The sequence below is a fragment of the Poecilia formosa genome, unplaced genomic scaffold (genome assembly GCF_000485575.1).
Source record: "Poecilia formosa unplaced genomic scaffold, Poecilia_formosa-5.1.2 Scaffold120, whole genome shotgun sequence".
Classification (NCBI taxonomy): Eukaryota; Metazoa; Chordata; class Actinopteri; order Cyprinodontiformes; family Poeciliidae; genus Poecilia; species Poecilia formosa.
The window spans coordinates 1,624,219-1,641,487 of record NW_006800059.1 but is presented as its reverse complement, the minus strand read 5'-3'; the positions used below and the strand labels follow the sequence as shown (position 1 = coordinate 1,641,487).

The following is a 17,269-nucleotide window of genomic DNA, read 5'->3' as shown; positions in this document are numbered from 1 at the left end:
TATCCTTCCCAACCATTTAAAACTGGGATGCAGTGTTTCTATTTTTCCCAGTTGCAGATATATTTCCATGTTACAGAACAAATAAAGTCATTCGGTCATTTAAACATAAACAAATACAGGAAGTGCCTGTTCAACAAAGCTTCACTAGCTATAATTCTGAAATTTAACATTTCGAAAATAAATTTGCTTAATGGGAACACACCAATTTAGAAAAAAAAAATCAACTAAAAGGTTTTGGCGGATAATGAAATGTTTATTTCACAAAACTGCAAGGGAAACACTTTTTTCCCCATCACGAGTCACATGATCAACAACCGGACGTTACCACCGGCGGAAATCACGAAGTGCGAGACAGTAGGAAGTAGTTGGAAGATGAAGGCACAGCAAGTTTTTAATGACTTACCGCATGAGCAAACTTATTCAGGTGTGTTTTTAATTGCGTTTCTTATTTAATGGAAACACCACAATTACAAAATTGTGTTTTTACACTAATTTTGCACACATTTGAAATGGAAATATAAATACTGACTGTACAATACAGTCAGTATCACTGTTGGTGACATATAATCACCAACAGTCATTGCGATTATATATCCTCCTTCTGATGCCACCCTGGGCAACTGCCCCTCATCAAAACATGCTTCTCCATTCGTCTCCTTTCTTTTACTTTGCTAAGTAAACATGAATGTTGTGACGGAAATGATTGATGATTTTGTGTGCCTTTTTTATGGGACGTTATCACAGATGAGAGTTTCGTAGGGATTGAAATTTTATTACATTTAGCCACTTTTTGCTAGAATATTTTGAAAATCAGTGAGTTTTGGTTGCTTGCATGAATGACGCAACAGATTTTAACGAGCCAAGTCGCAGGATAACAAACTGATCAACCGATGATCTCGCTCAAAACTTGTGTCTCTTTTCTCAAAGACGAATTCCTGGTTAAAGCCGTTTTCCTCTTTCTCTCTCTTCTTGAATCGACAATGAGCAGCATCACTCTTGACACACGGAAAGAATAAATAACACGCTCACGCACCCGTGCTGCCTCCCTCTCTGATGATGCTCACTCATAATGATTCATCAGCCGAGATCTGGGCTCCGATGAGTTCATTTTCGGAGCCGAGTGCTCAGTCGTGGGCCCTCGGATGCCCCCACCCCCACCTCCCTCATCCCGCGTCTCGACGGACCTGAACGCTGCCGCAGCCGCAGCAGCATCATCGGCGGCAGCATCCAAACTGCGTTTCCCCCCTCCGCGATGGATCCCCGTGGAAACCGGTGAAACTGCTGAAGCACGACCGCTGGACCGCGGAAAGCACACCGGCTCGCAATAACAGAGGAACAAGAAGAGGACTATCGTTACGTTGTGAAAATTCATCAGGCTGGTAGATGTACACAGCTGGCTTGACGGCATGTAGGAGCTGGATAACTATTCTTGTGTGACCGACACCCATCTGCAGTTGATTACAACACAATGAAAGAGGTAAGACCGCTGATAAATTGTGTGTTATCAACGGGACGTTGCGGTTTTTATGTCATAAATAGACTGACGTCTCGGATGGTGCTCATCAGGATGCATTGTTGCATCGTCAGTCCCCCTCCTGAGTTGAAATTTATTATTTTGCCTGTTTCACCTGTCGACTCGTGAGTGTGGCTGCTGGATGCCGATATGTAACTTGATATGTCATGTCAAGATCCTGTTTTTATTGGGAATTTTTGCCTTTAGCAGGACCCTTGCTGAGAGAATGGCACCTGGAATATTTCATTCATTTTTCATGAAGTAACGACTTGTGGATGTTAAATTACTCAAATCGGCTCTGTTGTTTTTGGTAAAACAGAATTTTAGTGTGGAGAGGGAAAATCTGTATTTTTATTAAGTTTTTTTTAATAATCATTTGCTTGTTTTGGATTACACAATCCCACCTTCTTTTTATGAATGAGCAAAACCTTTGATTTATAAGATCAAGAACTATTACCTATTTGAAGTGTTATCCTTCTTACTCAAATAAATGTTATAGTTTTTGTTGTTCAAAAGAAAAACAAGATCTTCCTTCTGGTTCTCCATAATCAGCAGTGAATCTTGAAAAAAGTCTGCTTCACAGATTCAACATTACTGGTCGATACCACTTCCAGTTTCCCTTGAGATTTAATCTGAATTTTTATTCCAAGAACTGTAACTCAACAAAGAGAAAAAACTAGACTGCAAGTTCTTAGTTTGATGTCATAGATTTGAAATTAACAGAAAATTAAAGAAATACAAGATTATCACTATTTACAGCTGGGTGAAAATGAGTATCAAAACAGAAATATGGGGCTATTTGCATGAAATTCATACCAGATACTGGTATTGCACAAATTAAAACAAATTAGTTCATAAATGAAGTTATTTGTTAAAAATTACGTTCCTACAAATGGAATGACAAAGGGATAAAGTCTTGCCTTAAGGAAGTGTCAAAAGACATAAAATGCTTATGAGATTGATGAAATATGTTAAAATTTTAAAATAAGCTGGTCCAACGTTTTATAAAAACATTTGCGTTTGCCAAGGTGTTGCTTTTACGAATCTACCAGTAGATTCGTAAAAGCAAAGATCTCTCTTAGCACCTTCTCGTCCTTCCTTATTGGTGCAAAATGTTCACATTGGTTAAAGGTTGGTTTCTACATTTTATAAATGTTCTAACGACCTCTGTTGGGGGCATAGTTGAGGAGTGGAAAAAAACAAAAAACTATTTCAGTGAAAACCAGAGGCTCTACAAATGATTTGTGGACAACAAAGGGCAAAAAATGACCACAAGAGTTTTCAGAGAGCTAACAACTGCATAGAGCTTTAGAAAGATCTGGAGTCACTGCAATAGATTCGACTGAGGAAGAACAAGCTTATTGAATCTTGATCAAAGTTTGTTGCAAAACATCTGGGCAAGCCTATGAAAAACCGGAAGACAAAAATTAAACTATTTTGCACTTTAGTTGGACAGTGAATGGCAATTCATCCCAAAAATACCACAAACAATGAAGTTTGGTGGTGGGATCATAATAGCATTGGTCTATCTTTTAGCATACTGGTAAAATTCATATAACTGAAGGACATAAGGAATTTAAAAAAATGTGTATACTCACTAAAAACCTGAAGTTTAAACACTCTGGTCTTAAATATACATTGGTTTTGAAGAAAAAAAAAACAAAAAATGCTGCTTGAATAATCCAATCAGTGACCAGATTGGAAACATTTAATAATCGGACAAACATTTTGATCAGATTGCATGAAAGAGAAATTCTCCTTCATAGTTTAAAAATTGTTTTTTGTAAAAAGAAAAAAAAAATCAGTCAAAATCACAGCTGAGCAACTTTTGCAGCTAGTTTCTCCATACAAGAAACATTTTGAATCTGTCAGTAACATCAATGCTTTTCTAGTAAATACATTTCAGTAAACGTTTGTTCCCTGTGTCATTCAGTTAGATTATCCCAAATAAAGTACGGACTAATTTATATCTGTGTCTTTGTACATGTGGATTACTTTGACAGCTACCAACATAATGTGTAAATTTCAAGTCAATATCCCAGATAAAAATATGTCTACTTAAAAATATATATATGTGTTCAGTATTTATTTCTCTAAATACTTTTGTTATTCTTAAGAAATGACATGTTTTTAGTAATTGCATTTATAGGCTGCAAATGTTGGGAGTTTTAAGTTCTGGCGTATTAAATTAACTAACAAACAAACAAAAAAAAGCTAACCTTTTCAGTATTTGACTTGTTGATCACTGAGGTAAAATTGGCCGAATCCGATCTCTGCTGGATTGATAGTTCCATCCCCAGTCGGCATCCAAGGATTGCGATTGATTTGTATCCAGGGCCATGATTCAGCTGTCCTTCTTTAGCACCACTTGCTCCAATTAAAAGCTAATTTTGTTTGCAGAAGGCTGGTTAATATTTCATCCGCTGCTCAATGCGACCACAAATCTGCGGATGGCGTGCTGGAGCATGTCAGCGTAGCAGCGCTGTGGCACACACATTACAATGCCTGTTGGATAATGGAGGTTTTGATTCCAGACTGCCCTTTTTAATGAGTGCAGGGTTGTAAGCGGAAGATCACACAGACTCAGTGTGTTGTACAAACGCAGCGCAGGAAGAGCCCTGCTGGTGGTGGACCATGGAGCATCTCACTGTGGTGTCAGTGTCACATCTGTTGCCCATGTTGAGGCTCTACCACCGAGTCAGAAGGAAACCCAGCTGGCTCTGCTCCAGTGTGGTGGGTGTGTTAAAAACTGGCTTAGTCAGGACTATACTGCAGCAAGAGATTGGACAAGATAGAGAAGAGGAGCACTCACATACTGATAATGCCGAAATGCTGCAAAGTATTTAAAGTATTTTCACCTCTGGACCTCAGGGAATATTGCATCAATCTAGGAAGAACTGCATAACAGTCACATTACTTAAGTTAACATTTAGACAGCTTTTATGGATATTCTGCTAAGTAGTTTTGCCCAAAGTAATTGTTTTTACTGGCAAAAAAAAAGACTTAGGTCATTATTTTAGGAAGGTGACGACATCCTTCGTCCTATAAATCTTCTATCTTGTTTATTTAAGGGACTTGACTTTTGTCTCTGAATTGTCTTTTCAGTTTTCACTATAAGAGGTAACACACTTCTATCTGCCCAGGAATTGCTAAGATCTCTTACTGAGAATAAAAGGGTAATACTGTTTCTTATTTCTGGGAAAGTCCTAAGAGTTTTACCATTAAAAATTAATACCTGAAATAATAAAAAAAGGAATTTCACAGACTGGCTGTTTTAAATGAAATATGAATTAAATTTGAATACTGAGCTGCTAATAGATTAAAAGAAAGGACTTTAACATAATAGCCGGAGCTGGAGGTTGGAGATTTATTTGTGGGTCAAGGTTTTCTATGATAATAATGAAAAAGAAACGTGGATATTGAAACATCAGTCAAAAACTGTTGGATTATAATGGTGCAATACTAATTTGGTATTTCACTAATGCTTGCATTATAGACAGAGAAGATAAAATGTGTTTCCAGTATTAAAGTATGTTAAAGTTTGAGTGAATTACTGTCCCAAAACTGTAATTTATTTTCCATCTTATCATCCCTATCATTTAAAATCCTTTTTAATTAAATATTATAAAGTTTCCAGAATGACAGAAGCATAGCCTAGTACAGCTCTGCCATTCCCCCATGTATTGCTGTGCACTGCCAGTCAGCTAGCTTAGAAAAAGAATTTAGAAAGTCCCTCACATAAAAAAATGACTAACCTAAATCAGCCCTGCCCATCATTCTTATGAAGAACAGTCTGTCTTTATCTGAAGCACTCTTTGGTTATGCAACATGCCAAAACCTCCGAGCACAGAAGCAAACAAACCCACTGAATGTCAGAAACCCCCAAAACAAAATAGAAGCTTTAGAATGACCTAATCAAAGTCCAATCTTAAATCTGATTGAGACGCTGTGTTATGACTTTCATCAGGTCATTCATGGCTAAAATCCTAAAATCCTGGTGCATTCACACCAGTTCGCTTATTTGGTCCGGACTTTATTTTTTGTTTTAATTTGCTGAGGTTTGCTGTCATGCTGTGCTGTTTTGCAAGCGACCCTCATGACGATCGATGCTCCCGTTGGACAAAAATGACAGAGGGTGCGACCGATCACAGACCCAGACAAACAAACGTTGGAGGTCCTGCTTTTTGCATTTCTGTTTTGCATATTTGTGCTGTGATTGAAACTGTGGTACCATTTTGAATGTCGAGAGCAGCTCATGCAATGCCTGTTTTGCTATGTGATATTTCTAATTTTGGAACGGCGTCAGCAATGTATGCTGCAAGCTGAATGAGACGAGGTGCTCTGGAGCCCTCGACCCTCAACATGCTGCCAGCAGCTAAGCGGAAAACGGCGGGTCAGGTATGACTTCAGTACGTGCAGTAGTAGCGTTAGCAACAATTTTGCCATGATGCTCATTAACAGTGGCTCATGAAGCTGGTCTGTGTTCACCAGAAGCAAACCACACCAGAGTTCAGTTGTAACCAGACTGAGGCCACCTCAAAGGATTTACTTGATTGTATTCACACCTGTACAAAATATCCAGACCAACAGGGGAAACAAACTGTGGTCCAGTTAAGGTGGACCAAATGTGTCAGGTGTGAATGCACCCTTGGTTTAAAGCGGCAATTATGTTTCCACATTGATCCGGGTTGGTTTGGGCAGCTTTTATCATTAGTAAATTAAATCAAGATTAAAAGATTAAGCTGCATATTTTATTTATCCCGTTACTCTTTACCAGTGAAATATACGTCATCTAAAACGTTTAAGAGTGGCAAAGAAAAATTAAATCTGTAAGCGGTCAAATACTTTTTCACCAAATCCGTCATGCTGTCAGATGTTTCTTTTGAAGGAAGTTAACATAAAGTAGTGTTGTTGATAGAGAACAGATGATCGTTTTAAGCAGTATTTTTTGATTAATGCATGCAACATAAGTAGAACGAGATGTGACTGTGAGGAAAAAATAAAAACTTTTTATGTATACAGTAATCCATTGTGATTTTTTTTGGCAAATGTCAACTGTGTCTTTGGTACATCTATATATAATATATTTCAGCACCGCAGCATTTCATTGGATTTCTGCAGCATTTCATTGGATTTCTTTTCTTTGATGAAAACTGCTACCTGCCAGGGATTCGGAGTAAACGAATGTGAAGCGAAACATTTTGGGAGCGACAGCTAAAATAGCGCATGTCAACTAAAAATCTCCCCATTTCTGAATCTCAATCTTCTTCTACAATATAACACTTTCAACCTCATTATCAAGAGCCCAACCACAAAATGTGTTATATTTTTATGATCTAACAGTATTGTAATAACGATATCTTAACACTTCCAGTGTTGGTAGAAAAATGTGACGTAGGAAACATTTCATTTCATTTTAAGAAAGCCTGGAACATGGACGCTAATGGAGGGTAGCATTCGTTTTGTCATGGGAGGAGAAAGAGCAGAAATGTCACAAGTTATTGTCCTAATTGGCATTTGAATAAAAGTGGACAGCAGTAAGCCTCTTTCCTTTTCTTCCTCTGTTTTATAAACTTGCTGCGTTCCCGAGCCAACCTCTCCAAACATCAGCCTTTTACTGCGTGTGAGATTAGATGAACAGAAGGTAATTTCCATCCTGCAGTAGTTTCACACACCGTTCAAGTCGGCTGTTATTCCGAACTGTATTGAATGATGCAGAGTTACAACCAAAATCAATATGGATTACAACATTTTCTTTGCTATGGAGGCTTTGCTTATCCTCCCACTGCAACTTATCCATGGAGTCGGTTACAACCTGACAGTAGAAATACCAGAAAAAGCTTCTTTTTTTTTCTTCAGACTTCATGCTCCAAGCTTGTAGTGCGAAAATATAATTAACTGACCTGGAATTTTGCTGTGCGTAGAAATAAAGTTTTTAATATTTTAAATGTAGATTTTAAGTAAAAACATCATGGCGACTGTTATATTTGCTGATTTTTTTTGAAATGATCGAGTTGAGGAACAGGCAGCTCTTCTTTAACAAGGAATTTTGTTATTATTTTACAAATATATCATAAATGCATTTTTTGTTTGCCCAATATTAGTATCACAAAAGAGCAGTTTGTAATGCACAAATAGATAAGTGGGTTAACATATTCTAATATAACTTTCCAGTTTGTTGGATGGAGTCTCACTGCAGTGCATATAATGGTATCATGTTCAAAATACTTGCATGTAATATCACCATTGCAACATTTTCTAATATTGTTGGGCTACAGCTGTCTCTGGAATGTGTTTATTTATCCTTTTTTGATTCATTTTTAAGTGTTTCCAGAAGGTAAACATATTTGTTTTCAGTTTAAGTCATGCAATTTGTTCACATCAGTATGTTCTACAAATTGTGTTGAAATTCAGTTTTTCCTGGTCGTACATCCGACTGATCCAAGGGACTTCAGTTTATTAAAAATATTTTTCTCTACTCCTGTGATGCCAGAAACAGAATTTCATGTTTAAAATATCAGAGCGTCCTAAAAGTTAGAAGAACTTTGATTTCAACAGGCCTTCTGGTGCTGAGGCCCAAATTTAGCTTCATGTGACACTTTGAGCTTTTTGGAAGTCAAACAATCTCAGTTTCATTGAACACATCAGTTTTTGTTGGACAAGTAAACCGTTTTTGGATTTTGATTAACGTATTTTCCGGACTATACAGCGCACCTCACTACAAGGCGCATCTACAAAGTTTTTTTTTTTTTTTTTTTAAACTGGAAAGTACATATAAGTGGACCGGCGGTTTTTCATAAATCTGCAGGATGGATCAAGGACGCAGCCCTGCGTCTCCAACCCCGAACCACGTTCACGTTGAGTTTACGTGCAGCGGCTCTATTTCCCTCCTGTACTGCTATGAACTTCTTCGTGTTGTTTCCAAAATGAGGGGGTGTGAGTTTGAAGAAATTTCTCTGTCGTGCCTGCTGCTAGCATGTGTTTGTTCTAAATGAAAATTAGCACTTTCTTATTTGATTTCCAGTTTTGACTTCTAATGATTCACTTCCTGCTAAAGCGCCCCCTGGTGGTTGGAGAAAAATCCACAGACAAACCGCACCGGGTTTAAAGTGTGGGGGAAAAAGTAGCGGCTCTAAAAATACGGTGTTGTTTTTTTCTACTACTACTTTTTATGGCAATTTAAGTAAAATTGCAGTTATAATTTTATCAACTTGATCATTAAAACAGATGATTGTATCAACCCTAACCACATCTGGAGCAGAATATGTGGCTTTCTGGAAATGTCAGTGCCTCAGTTTTTCTAAAGATGCTACAGATGGAGGAAAACCACAAGGCCAAGTCTGATTTAAAATATTTCTCATAGAAGTTACCCAGGTTTCAAGACAGGCATATGAGAGTGCTCTTTTATGAATCACACCATACTCACTGCCAGGGAAACTGGTTTATATAGACTATTTCACTATATTTACCATAGCAACAAGGCACCAGTGTAGCTCCAGTTCACGCAGGAGAATGAGCTCGCTTACGCTTCCTCGCTATCACTGGTGAAATGTCTTAGTGCTCCATCTGCTCATCCATTGTCTCATCATCACCCTTTTAAATTTGTGGAGGCAGAAAACTCAGATGAAGAGAGGGAATGGCGTGATTTCATTTCTGAAGAGAGCGGCTCCTCCAATCCCATATCGTCTCCGCTGAGAGTGATTTTATGACCTGGGTAATGCTGTTCTGAGTCCATCTCATACGGGAGCTGATGAAGGTGGCTGTAGGTCATGAAAGTCGACCAGCGTTGATGCCTCTCAGTGCTGCTGAGTCAGTGACCTTTCCTGGCTTTAGGTCGCTGTGTTCAACAAGAGTTTTTTTTTTTTTTGTCCTCTCTTCCGGATCCCTCTTCCTTCCCTGCTCCCGCTTTTACGCTCCACAGCAAAAAGAAGCAAATAAAAATAAAAGGAGGACAAAACGTCATAAAGATCATAAATATTTTACGTTTCTGTGATACCTCCCTATTTTCTTTAAAGCATCTCCGTCAAATTTATGTCCTGCTTCAGAGTTCAAAATAGCAGCAAGAGGTTTTACAGTAAGCCTCCTGACGAGAGTCTTGTTATCGCCCCGTGTGTGTTGTTTTACAAATACGTCCCAGCCTGGGCTGGATCCTCTGATACATATTTGCATGTTAAGCTGAGAGCTCTACAGGGACAATTAATCAGCACGCAGCCATTAATGAGTCTGAGTCCCATGGTGATTAATTATGTCTCATGTGTCCAAAGCAACCTGGGAACAGCTATTTGTTTATGTCACTGTTTTCATCTTTTCACACATCCTTCAGAACCCCCACCCCAAAAAAACAACAAAGATAAATTTGTCTGGATATTTAGTTTAGTTAAATTGAGTTTGCACAAACTGAATTGCTTGTTTTTGCTGCTTAACTCAGGCAAGAATCATTATGACTGAATATTTGCTGCATAGAGGAAGACACACGAAACTGTGCAGAGAAACAAAGTGGTACTTAAAGCTTTAGGATGTTTTATGTCGTAACTGAGAATTTCCTCAACCTCTGCCTGGATTTCTGTGGCAGGTCATTGGTGTCTGTGGGTGGCGGTGTGCATGTAAAAATATTTCTTGGATGGAACCACAGCTCTCAGGGTTTCACTGTAATATGCACTGGCCTTGAATCATAAGTTTGCTTTAATTATTTCTGTGTAGACCTAAAGAGAGAGAAAGAGAGAGAAAGAGAGAGAGAGAGAAAGAGAGAAAAAACCAGGTGATAAAATAAATTGCATTTCAGAAATCTGTTTCTCTGCAGCAGGTCTCAACCAGTTCACATGCATATTTTGGAGGCCAGCGGGATAAAAGAGAAATGCTCTAATATTCACTGTGATGTTGTTTTGAACAAGCATGTGGGCACACTGTAAACAAATACTTGTAATGCAGAATACAGTGGCCTGCTAGAGTATGCCTACCTCTTGATTTATATAAAAAACAAAAGAAAAATCATGTAGCAACTGTAAATTTTGATTTAGTTTATGGAGATTTTCTGTGGATCAAATCAAAATAGCTGATTATTATGAAGTAAAGATGAAAACCAATCATCCTTTATACATTTTTTAAAATAAAAATCTGAAAAGTGTGGTGTGTATTTGTATTTGGCACCCCGTGAGTCAATATAAAGCTTCACCCATTCAGCTTTACAGAACAGCTCAGACTCAGTCAGGTTGAAAAGAGAGTCGCTGTCAACAGCAGTTTTCAAATCTTTTCAAAGATTTTTAATCAGTCTGTACTTTGACTGGGCCATTCCAGCACATAAATATGCTTTAACTAAAATTCCTACGTCATTGGAGCTCTGGCTATTTGTTTTGTCCTGCTGGATTTGAGCTACATTCGTCTGCGCATCAACTCTGAACAGATTTCCCGACCCTGACAAAGGAAGGCATCCCCACAGCATGATACTGCCACCAGTTTTCATGGTTTTCATTGTTGGGATTGATAGCTTTCTGCCAAATTGTTCAATTTTAGGCTCATCTGACCAGATCTCTGTTGCATATGATGTTGCATCTGAAGGCTTTTTGTTGCTTTGGGTTTTATTTAAGGGTTTCAGAGTGAAGATATACCACAGAGGTTTTATTTGTTAATACATTTTGAACCCATGTATTTTCTTTCCTCACAATAATGCACTACTTTTGGTTTTATCATATCGAAGCCTCTGGCTCAAGGTTTCTGACAAAACAAAGAAAATATTAAGGGATGTGAATACTTTTGTAAGGTACTGTATGCTTTTGCATTTTGCTGAATAAAAGATTTATTCATTAATCCAGGTATCTAAACACCCCATAGTTCGATTTACAAATTGTCTTCCTCTTATCGGATTCATCTTTTGCTCAACAGTGAGAGTCATTATGCAGAGATATTGGGTTTTATTAAAGGGTCAGAGAGCAGATCTGAGCTCTCTAAAGATTAACACCGCTGACTGCCTGCCTTCTGCCTCATGTCATCAATTACACTCACTCAAACTAAGACTTGACCCTGGGGGTGCGGTGTGTCTGCATCTCAGCCCTGAGCACCATATGGACCCAGGATTTCATGTTATCACGCCTGATGCATCACCATTTTGCAACAGAGCAAAGGATTATCTGCAGCCTTGGAAATGCATTGCTGTGGTTAATGCATGGAAGCCATTAATGGCAAGATTCAATGGAAAAAAAAAAACAAATCCAAAGAATGTGGATTGTTCAGAATAAATAGACTTACATTTATTCTGGAAGATATGCGAGGAGCAAAAAAAAAAAAAAAAAAAAAAAAAAAAAAAAATCTGTTTGCTGTAAATATCGGAAATTAAAAGATTTTTTATATTTTTTGTTGTTAGTATCTTTTTTAGGTTAGGATGTCTTTATTGGGATGTGGCAACCGATTGGCTAAACATAAAAAGAAGGAGAAAAAGGACAAATATTTTAAAAGAACTTAAAACAATCCGGCAACACTTTATTTGAAGGGGTGTGCAGTGCATCAAAACCAACATAATACTGTCATAAACGTAACATAACACCGGTTATGAACATGAAGTTCATGAATGGTTATGGCTGTTGTCATGAATTATCATTTGGTAAATAACGACACTTTTAATGCAAAGTTGACACTTTTAATGGACGTTTAATGGACGTTTTAGTGCAACTTTGCATTAAAAGTGTTATTATTTACCAAATGACACTTCATGACAACAGTCGTAAACATTTTTTATATTTATTTTTCTTTATTTTTGGAAGGGACAATGCAGAAAAAAAATACATGTATGATATAGTCTATTATGGAAATGTCCTAGATTAATTTAAACAAGGTAATTTTCATTAGCAGTTTCTGGTATAAAATACAAAGTAAGAATACAAATGAAAAGGAATCACACAAGAGAAAAGTTAAAGCTTGACATTTTCTTGTTTGAAAAGCACATAAATCACTTTCTGTTCTGGTGTGAGTTCCCCAAACTAAAGGTAAACTGAATGCAAACAACAACCTCAAAAAACCCAACTACACTTTAAAATTTGAATAATCCTTTCTGGTTTCCTTTCTCCTTTTCTTCACACTGTTTTCCTGATCAGGAGTTTTTTTGTCTGATGCATTTTGGAAAATTTTCTGATACTGAGTCCCAATCTGTATCTGATAAAATATCTTGATTCCTCTGTGTTGTCTTATTTGTTTCTAAAAATATCTTGGGTCCTTCACCAGGAGTTCCCATGTTTTCAGCTTCACTCTGTGTCCATCAGGTCATCTGACGTCCAGTGCAGTCTCTCTTCTACTGCAAATGTTATTGTAAAGGATTATTGTGACAGAAAATCAAGATTTATGTTATTTAAAATAAAAATAAAAAATATATGTACTTTGCAAGCTGTGTGTACAAGAACAGGAAAATAACATCCTTGCGCAGCAAGCAGCAAGATAAATGTAGTTTAAATCCAGCTGACTTAAAGTCAGAGAAGGTAAAAAAATAATAATAAGAAGAACAGGGTTAACTTTAGTAAACCCTGTTTGAGACTTCACCCTAAGCCTGTGTTTTCCCCCTGGACGCTTTCAGACGTGCAGGAATTCAATCGTCTATTTTTTTTGTTTAACTTACAGATATAGCAGGAAGCAAGGAGGCTTTTGTGTTGGATTGCAGTCGGGCGCTGTTTACTTCTGGATCCCTCACGCCATCTGGTCCATGTGTGGGGACTGTCATTGCCACCGCGACTTACCATACAAAGAAATAGTTGCAACGTGTTCAAACTCTTTCGTTTTGTTTAGAAAAATATCAATTAATTTCAAGGTAACTTAAGCCGAAACTAAATATGTTTCGTATTCAATCGAGCGTCAAATCATCTAGCGATATCATCTAGAAAAGTAGATGGCTTTTTAAGCAGTCTTTTGCAGAGGTGAGGATCTTTTTTTATTTCTATTTCAATTATAAATCTGAGTAAACATTTGTCCCTTTAATCGGCACAACATCTGGACCACAAGATTTCTTCGTGCTTGGAAAGAAATCGCAAATTATGACTTGTAATTTCCTTCCAATTTTGTTTTAAAAATGTCTAGTTCTTCTAGCCTGAGGATGAGGACACAGATCCTTCATTTAGGAATATGGTTCCTCTGAAAGAGCAGTAACCCAACAGTCGGCATCGAAGCAGCATTAAATTATTTACCAAAAAAAAAACCAAAAAAAAAAAACCCGCTGTCTGGTTGTGATATACATGGATGCTGAACACAGTGTTCATCTGTCATGTCCTGATGCTGCTGCAGCAGCAGCAGCAGCAGCATCAAGCTAGCAAGACGACAGAATAACTTGCAACACTGCAAGTAGCATTTAGTGTCCACATTACCAGGTTAATGCGAGCACTTTCCAGTCCAAAAAAACAACAACAAAAAAGCCTATTTCAGTGAAGCATTTTAAGAAGGAATACTTTGGCATTTTGCAGATTAAAGTGAGCTCAAGCCAGAGACTGGGAAATCACATCGGAGGTTGCTTTGACTTAATCCCGTCTTTGTACACAGTCAGATTCTTGCACAGTAAGTCAGAGCAAAAACTAAAATAAAGGTACTGGACTCTAATCAATACCTTGATTGCAAATCTTAGTAATCCCAAGTATGATGCCGTACAGGTGTGATCAACAAGTCAAAATATTAAAAATGTGTAGATTTAGTTTTTCTTTCAATCTGCACTGATCTCATCTTCAACAAAATGAGACATGCTATTGTGGTCAAACTCCAATCTCCTGTTTTTATTTACTTATTTATAGTTATTTATTGTTCATGTTAAGAAAAGAGGCTCTGTAGAGAGCAGTTGTTAAACAAACTATTATAAAGAATGACAAATATTACACAGTTGACATTTTAAGCTATCTTTAGCAGCTCATCAATATTAAAATAGCAATTTCTGTGTGTATTTTGCTTAAGAATGTATCTCCTCATCCTGTCTCTAAGATATTTAAACATTGGTAAAGATTTGCACATCAGGCTTGTTCTCTCTCTCTGTGTTTCACTCCAATACGTCCTAATTTCAGAGCAGATATGTCATAAAAGATTCATATTCTTGGCAAATAGTTATATTCATGTGTGAAAGGACTGAGTCCTCTTTCTTCAGCAACAGCTTCCACACCAAAGAGCATGGTTCGTTGATTAAAATTAGATTTTGACTTTCTGGCCAGCTGGTCACTATTCAGGGTCATTTAAGGTAAAAAATAATTTAATTTAATCAATTTCTGATCACTAGATGATTTTTCTGTGCACCTCTAAGCAAACGTTTGTTTTTTGTGGTATGTGTTTGGTTTGTAGACTTTGCAGACACAGAGATGACCCAATACTTTGACTTCCCATCTTTCTGCTCCTATCCACTGTTTTTACTTTGATTTTGACCTGCATTTTAGTTTAATGAGACAGAAAAAGTGTTTTGATTATGGTTTAGAAAAACATAGATTGGGAATCCCGAATTTTCTGTGAAAAAGGCATTAATTTATCACTTCCCTGAATAGCCCTTTTCGCAGAAGCGTTGGTGTTGTCACCACAGTAACCAGGTCAGTGAAATGGAAGCTTGCTGCTTCCTGTGGGGTTGTCATGTAATTTTAACACATTAGAGGCCTTCTCCTAAACCAGAGATCTGGTGTTTATTTTGCATATTTCTGTAAAGCCGGGCTGCAGCTTGAATCAAATTGTAAATTGGGTCATTTGCTTGGGAGAAAATTAGATATTAGAGTTCAATTTTTGTTTGTGTATTACGATAAAGTGTCGTTTAACTTTGACATTTGACTCTCTCAGTACATTTTCTCTGTCTTAATCTGTATTTGCATATGTTTTCCTGCAATAAAAGGTTATGTAGCTGCCATTAAAGAGATACAAAACTCAACACTCAAGATAAAAAGGTCAGGAATGCATATTGCTGAATATAAAAGTGTAGCAAAAAATGAGTTGCCACCTTATGGACTGCTTTGCTTTTTACTTAACTGTTTCATCAAACTAATTTTAAAACCCTGCATTTTGTGTTATTTATTTTAAGTGAAACATTTATTGCTACTAATCTGGCCCAAGATGATGAATACTGTCTCGTGAACTTAAAAACCCAGCAGTGTTTACACATTGAGCCGAAAATGGCAGCTCCGCTCTTTGCAGTGCATTGACCTACATTCACTGTGTGATGGACACAGAGTCGGGATGCATGGAGTTTGTGTTTTCACAGAGCCAAAACAACTGCTTTGTCATGCTGAAGCCTTGAGTTTCTACTGAAATGTCTTTGAATTTGATGAACTGAAGTTTCAGCGTGGTATCCACAGCATTTCTAGCGACTGCTGGTTTCCGCAAGCCGTCCTCCATAACATGAGTTTTATTCTGAAAGGTTAGATGATTTGTTGGTGAATCTGGAAACAGAACAAGCTGATTCTACGAAAGCAGTGGCATCAGTTTGGCATTGAAACCATTTTGGTAGAAAACCTTTAGATCTCGGGTCTGCGACTCCAGAACCTGAATAAAATGAATGACTGACCAGCCTTTGAAATGTTACTGCCATAAAAAGAGCTAGTTACTTTCACTTGAGTAACTCTTTGGAAAAAAAAACAACAAACTTTTAGAAGTAGTTTATTTGTTTTACTTGAGTAATATTATATCTGACAAACCTTTTGAGATGTTCAGAGCTTTAAAGAATAATACAATAAACTCATATATTGACATCAGACATTACCCTTATACCATATTGTATAGATATTACCCAATAACTAATAGTTTCATGAGATTGATATTGAACTAATTGGATTTGGAAAAGTATTTCTTTTACCTGGGATTTGTTGTTTTTTAAATATAATGTGATGTCACATTATTTATTTGCAATACTTGTTTTCAGTTTAGTCTTAGAAATACTGGAATTTGCAAATAGTTTCATAGTTTTATCTGGTCGATGACATCATTTCTAAGGATTAAATAATTTCTTTAGTGGTTGCTTTTTTACTTTTACTTGAGTAAAAAAATGTTGAAATACTGCTTCTCTGTGATGAGTATAACTTTTGGTTATTTTACCCACCTCCCAATCACTTCCTGATTGGAGGAAGTGACTATATAATACAAACTGCAGAGCCCTTTCTCTTTTTAGCTTTAAAAATTGATCAGAATATCACATATTTGCACAGACTGTGTGCAAAATCTTTGCAATAAACCAGCTAAGGAGATAAAATCAAGTTTTCTGATTTCCAGCAGTGCATTTAAAACCTATCTTTAATTCAGAAACGCTGTTTTTCCATTTGTTTCTACGACTTTGATCAATTCTGCACCTCATGTGTGCATCTTTACAGCTGAAACTGCGGCCTGATGACAAAATAGGTGCAAGTTGCCTGCATCTGTTGGGTTTAATAGGTGCTCATGTATTTAGCAAGCAGCATGTGCAAAATGTTGCAAGAAAAATAGAGGAGGTTGCCCACAAGTAGGCTCTTCATGGTGCAGGATACAAGCGCAAAGAGGTGTTGGTGTAAAAACTTTCTGTTCCAAGTTATGACTTTGGCAATATCATATACAGGAACGTTTATTTTCAGAAATGTACATTTTCACAGTCAGGAGGTGTTTCGGTGTCCTTTGTTAATCTCAGAAGTGTAAATCCTCCCAAACTAAGAAGATTCAGTATCTGGTGCCCTCGCACTGAAAGAGATTTGCATAACAATGCGATCACATGCTCACTCCGTTAAAATGTATCGAGGGAATTAACGCTTATCACAGCTGTCCTCGTTTTTATACTTCAGTTAGCTGTCTATATATTATTCATTG

General features: G+C 37.2%; 1 protein-coding gene across 5 annotated transcripts in view; it reads left to right on the top strand.

Moving 5' to 3' along the window:
* Nucleotides 1-1,013: 1,013 nt before the first annotated feature.
* Nucleotides 1,014-17,269, top strand: part of dlgap4a (discs, large (Drosophila) homolog-associated protein 4a) — a 97,266-nt gene continuing 81,010 nt past the window's right edge. For 2 of the 5 annotated variants that reach the window (XM_016675718.1, XM_016675719.1), the window contains exon 1: nucleotides 1,014-1,477. The gene's annotated coding sequence lies outside the window, so the exon portion shown is untranslated. The remainder of the gene's footprint in view (nucleotides 1,478-17,269) is intronic. The other 3 variants (XM_016675724.1, XM_016675723.1, XM_016675722.1) reach the window with 2 other exon arrangements.